This window comes from Chiloscyllium plagiosum, unplaced genomic scaffold (assembly GCF_037043375.1).
Source record: "Chiloscyllium plagiosum isolate Xiang-an unplaced genomic scaffold, Cpla_swu_hap1 HiC_scaffold_27, whole genome shotgun sequence".
Taxonomy (NCBI): Eukaryota; Metazoa; Chordata; class Chondrichthyes; order Orectolobiformes; family Hemiscylliidae; genus Chiloscyllium; species Chiloscyllium plagiosum.
This window is the reverse complement of record NW_028270165.1, coordinates 34,081,060-34,086,804: the sequence shown is the minus strand read 5'-3', so window position 1 is coordinate 34,086,804 and position 5,745 is coordinate 34,081,060. Positions and strand designations below refer to the sequence as shown.

The 5,745-nt window shown below is 46.9% G+C and overlaps 1 non-coding gene across 1 annotated transcript; it reads left to right on the top strand.

Moving 5' to 3' along the window:
* Nucleotides 1-425: 425 nt before the first annotated feature.
* trnae-cuc (transfer RNA glutamic acid (anticodon CUC)) lies at nt 426-496 on the top strand. The gene has a single exon. It is a non-coding gene; the product is annotated as a tRNA-Glu (tRNA).
* The last annotated feature ends 5,249 nt before the right edge of the window (nt 497-5,745 follow it).

The following is a 5,745-nucleotide window of genomic DNA, read 5'->3' as shown; positions in this document are numbered from 1 at the left end:
CTGAGCTGGAAGGTTGAAACTGAGGTAAGGTGGGGGAGGGGAAATGAGGAAACTGGTGAAGTCCACATTGATGCCCTGGGGTTGAAGTGCTCCGAGGCGGAAGATGAGGCGTTCTTCTTCCAGGCGTCGGGTAGGGAGGGAGCGGCGGTGAAGGAGGCCCAGGACTTGCATGTCCTCGGGAGAGTGGGAGGGGGGGTTGAAATGTTGACCCACGGGGCTTTGAGGTTGATTGGTGCGGGTGTCCCGGAGATGTGACTTGACTCTCCAGTCACCCCAATGTTGTAGAGATCGCATCGGGAGCAATAGATACAAAAAATTACATTGGTGGATGTACAAGTGGAAGTCTTCTTACTCCCGCGGCCCGTGTTCGATTCCCGGGCAGCGAAGCAATTTTCAGTAGAGCACACGAAGGCACATCCGAGCCTTCCTGGTGGTCTAGTGGTTAGGATTCGGCGTTCTCACCGCCGCGGCCCGGGTTCGATTCCCGGCCAGAGAAGTCATTTTCAGCGTGACTGTTGGCTCGCCATTCTTCCTAAATGTGCGGTGCAGTTATTTATTGATCTTCGGAGTTCCTGGGTGCCGCAGTCTGCAGTGGCTCGTTGAAATAGCAGCCTGATGCAGATTTGTTTGCCTGTGTCGGGATGATTGCTTCTGTCGTTAAGTTCTTGGTTCGCGTGCATTGTTTTCCTGTAGACGCTGGTTTGAATTTACCATTGACTGTTCGCTCTACTGTGACATCTAGAAATGGCACTTTGTTGTTGTTCTCCTCTTTTGTGAATTTTATGCCAGTAAGGATATTGTTGATGACGTAAACACACACAAACCAAGTACTTAACGGCACAAGCAATCATCCCAACACCCACAAACGAAGCTGCATCAGGACATTATTTCAACGAGCCACTACACACTGCAGCACAGAGAACTAGGAAGAGCAGAAGAGAAAGACGTATATAATGTATTTAAGGAGAACGGGTCCCCAATAAACCCAGTCCGCCGATTTCTCATTGATGATTCCAAGCTGACTCTCAAAACTTCGGTTTGTCCTTCCATTCTTTCCATTTGTATTTTGTGGGTTTTGAAAACTTTCCCAATCCTCTGACTGAGTGTTGGAGTTGGGAAGTTATGTTGTGGCTGTACAGGACATTGGAATATTGTGGAATACTTTTGGAATATTGTGTGCAATTCTGGTCTCCCTCCTATCAGAAGGATATGGTGAAATTTGAAAGGGTTCTGAAGCACCAATGGGTCCACAGAGGGGAGAGGCCCTTCTGCTGCCTTGAGTGCGGGAAGGCCTTTAGTGATTCCTCTGCCCTGCTGACGCACCAGTTGGTCCACGCCTGGGACGGCTGTTCTCCTGCCCTGAGTGCGAGATGGCTTTCAGCAGTTCTTCCCACCTGCTGAGACACAAGTGGGTCCACACCGAGGAGAGGCCGTTCTTCTGCCCCGAGTGCAGGAAGGGATTTGCTCTTTCCTCTGACCTGCTGGCCCACTGGTGGGTCCACATGGGCGAGAGGTCATTCAGTTGCTCTAAGTGCAGGAAGGCCTTCAGCAATTCCTCAGCCCTGCTGAGCCACCAATCCGTCCACACTTCGGAGAAGCCATTTTCCTGCCCCGAGTCCGGGAAGGGCTTTACCTGCTCCTCCGCCCTGCTGAAACACCAGTGTGTCCACAGCGGGGAGTGGCCCTTCAGGTAGCCCGAGTGTGGGAAGTGGTTCATGTTTTCCTGCAACTTGCGGAAGCACCAGCGGGGGCACCAACGCTCCCAGCAATCAGATCCCACCGGTGTTCTGCCTTGAGTCACCCCATGGACTGAACCTCCTGCCAGTTCTGGCAGTGGGTGCAGTGGGAGAGTAGGTGAGGATTTTTTGTTTTCTGCTGGACTGCAATTGCCTCCCCCACCCACCCACAACCACAACCTCACGGTGGCTCAGGGGCGTCACGGTGACTCAGTGCTTAGCACTGTTGCCTCATGGCACCAGGAACCCAGGATCAATTCCACCCTTGGGTGTCTGTGGGCAATTTGTGGAGGGTAGGAAAATGGATCTGACTGGGTTACTCTTCGGAGGATCAGTGCAGATGTGTTGGTCTGAAGGACTTGTTTCCACACTGTAGCAGTTCTACGATCCTATGAACTTTGCTTTGAGCGGACACTGCTGCTCATTGAGCCCGGGACTGCACATTGGCAATGAAATGATCCAGATAAACCCAAGACTGCAAGAGCATCGGAGCAGACTTAGGCCATTTGGCCCGTCGAGTCTACTCTGCTATTCGTTAGAGTCAAAAAAATTGCACATGCGATTAGCTTCAGTGTGGAAACAGGCCATTTGTCCCAACAAGTCCACACCGACCCTCCGAAGAGTAACGCACCCAAACCCAATTCCCTCTGAATAATGCACCTAACACTATGGGCAATTAAGCATGGCCAATCCACATGACCTGCACATCTTTAGAGAGGACCACCCAGAGAAAACCCACGCAGACACTGGGTAATGTGCAAACTCCTCACAGACAGTCACCCAAGGCTGGAATCAAACCTGGGTCCCCAGCACTGTGAGGTTGCAATGGTAACCATTGATCCACTACATATTGCAACCCGAAGCAGGTAAGCAGGAGGTTGTGAGAATACAGCAAGCCAGGCAGCACCAGGATGTAGAGTAGTCGGCGTTTTGGGTATTAACCCTTCTTCAAGACTGAAACGTTGACTTGTCTATAAGAAACGATTTACGGAATGTTGCTGGGGGTTGGAGGGTTTGAGCTACAGGGAGATTCTGAATAGGCTGGGGCTGTTTTCACTGGAGCATCGGAGGCAGAGGAGTGACCTAATAAAGGTAACAAATTCATGAGAGGCATGGACAGGGAAATAGAGAAGGTGTTTTCCCTGGGATGGGGCAGTCCAGTACTAGAGGGCATAGGTTTATGGTGAGAGGGGAAATATATTAAAGAGACAACTTCTTCATGCAGAGGGTGGTACATTTTTGAAATGAACTGCCACAGGATATCGGTCAGGTGCTGTCAAATGGGACTAGATTAATTTAGGATATCAGGTCAGCATGGACAAGATGGACCGAAGGGTCTGTTTCCATGCTGAATGTGCCTCTGACTATTGGTCCTGATATAAGTTTAAAATAGAGTCCAAGTAACGTTGAATAGTTCAATCTTGTTGAGCTCACCTCCTCAAATGTTTCAAATGAATCCCTCCGAGCGATACTGTTTAAAAATGCTGAGTTGGACAAAGTATCCCATCAAGTTCAACACAAACCCAGAGTTGAAGAGGTCAGAAGTCACACGATGCCATGGGGACCAAAACTAATCACAATATTCCAGGTGTAGCCTCATCAACGTCCAGTATAAGTTCACTATAACTTCCCAACATCTCTACTTAATTCCCTTACTGATGAAGGTTAGTGTGCCGAAACCTTTCTTCACTGCCTTGTGTAGCGATGTTATCAGAGATATAGCATCTACTTTAAACTGATCCAAAACCCAGCTTCTGGGAGCACAGAAGTAGAGTAGTGCTGCGTGAGTGTTCTGTGCAGATGACCCAGAGGTCGATGGGTAAAAACCATTCTGACGCTATTGCTGAATGTCTTGGTAAGCTGCTTTCCGTGGCAAAGGTGCTCTGTTCTGTATCTTGCCTTTGCATCTGCTTCCCAAAGCTTCTTCAGTGGAGGAGTGGTAGTGGCATCAATCCCCCGGAGCTGGAGGAAGGTCCGAGCTCCAAGAAGCCGGTGGCCCAGCTGGAGGCTGAATTTGCTCAAGGCTTGTATCTATTAACTTATTTAAATGGTATCTACTGTATGGGGGTATGCTTTACATTAAAACCGGAGGATCATGTCAGAGTGTTTGTTTATATTTAGCAGTTGTAGTTCGTAAAATACACTCCCTGAAGGAGCACCTTCTATGATACTGCATTTCTTGCCTTCTGCCCTTCCCCCATTTGTTATCTCTCATCTTGACGGTTTTTGTTTTGGTCAAATTTGATTTCATATTAATCAGAGTTGGTATTCACTGTGTGCTAGTAATTTGTTCGAATATTGTGAGTCAAAATTAATAGTGTAAATTCATTTCTCATGTCAGAATTTGATATTGAATGTGCAGGTGTGAATGTCAGTAAGTTGTGAAAATAAATCAATAACTTGTGATTTTATAGCAAAAAGAGCAGTTCACCGCTATCAATGGCATTGTCTCATTTGAAGGTGATGAGTTGAGCCTGACCAACAAACCGTTTCATGCAGTCACCCAATTTAATTAAAATTTTCTTTAACTTAATTGAAGATAATAACTCTGGCATGCTAAAATTTATACAATTTGATTATAAGACTTATTCATACATACATTGCTCTGCCACATTGGGGAGACTTGATGCCAACTTGCAGAACATTTCAGGGAGCAGCTCGAGGACTCCAAAACGAAACGACCCCACCGCCCTGTGGCTGAATACTTTAACTCCCCCTCCCAATCCGTCTAGGGCTTGCAAGTCCTGGGCCGCATCCACCTCCAAGATCTAGCTACCTGACGCTTGTAGGAAGAACACTTCATCTTCCGCCTTGGGACCCATCAACTACATGGGATCAATGTTGATTTCATCACCTTCCATATTTCACCTCACCCTCACTACCACACCACGCGCCTTGTCCCAGATCCAACCTTCCAACTCGGCATTGGCCTCTTGATCTCTCCTACTTTTATATCTTGCTTCCCACCTATTCACTCCACCCTCCTGTCTTACCTCTCATGATCTCTCCGCACCTCCATCGACCTATTTCATTCACAGCTCCCTCCCTTCCATCCCCATCCCCTTCCCAATTATCTCTCAGCCCCCTTGGACCAACCTTCATTCCTGATGAAGAACCTATGCTCTAAACCAAGACTGTGGTGAAGGAACATCCTTAATAAGAAAGCGCTCCCAATTCAGATGTATTCCCCGTTTGTTTCCCCGTTCTTCTGGAAATAAGAAATGTCCTTTTCTTCCACGAGAAAGTGGTCTTACACTTTGCGGTGTCTGAAGTGTGATACCACTCCACTTCTTTGCCCACCTTTTAAGAATCCTTTCAACCTGATTTTCGGATAATGGTGGCAGTGACCAAAAGCAATCATTTCACTCCTCTTCAATGCCCCATTTCTCCTCCTATGCACCACTTTGACATGTTGTCTGAGTGTGCTTGGTTTTCAAAATGTAATTTGGCCATTGATGTGAACAGGGTTAATCTTTATCGATCGCTAGCATTGTTTGCACTAACTGTAATTATCCACCAATTTGCTGTTTTTTGTTCCACCAAAGCTGGAAACAATTATCTGTATTTATGTTGTACTCAGGTGTGAAAATCATCCCAAGAATCGTCATATTATTATAGTTGACTGAATCTATAACAGGAGGCATTCTGTGGCAGTTTGAGACTAAAAACGTGGCTGGAAAGAATGTAGATTGATGAAGAAAGTCAAAAAGCAGAATCTCTGGCCAGAATCTATCAGTCTGGCTTGATTAAGTGGTTGCTCTTCAAAAGCACCTTCCAACCACCACCTCAACCACCAAGAGCAGGTAAGTGTGAACACAGCATTCCAACTGTGAAATATATCGCATTGCTTCTTTGTTATTGATCAAAAACCTGGAATTCGATCCTGAACATTATTGCAGACCAAATCATAATTGTGAAGCAATTTAAGAGACAGCTCAGCACCAATTTTTCAAGGACAGATTGGGAAGGGTTGTTGGCAGAACCAATGATATTCACATCTCATGAAATA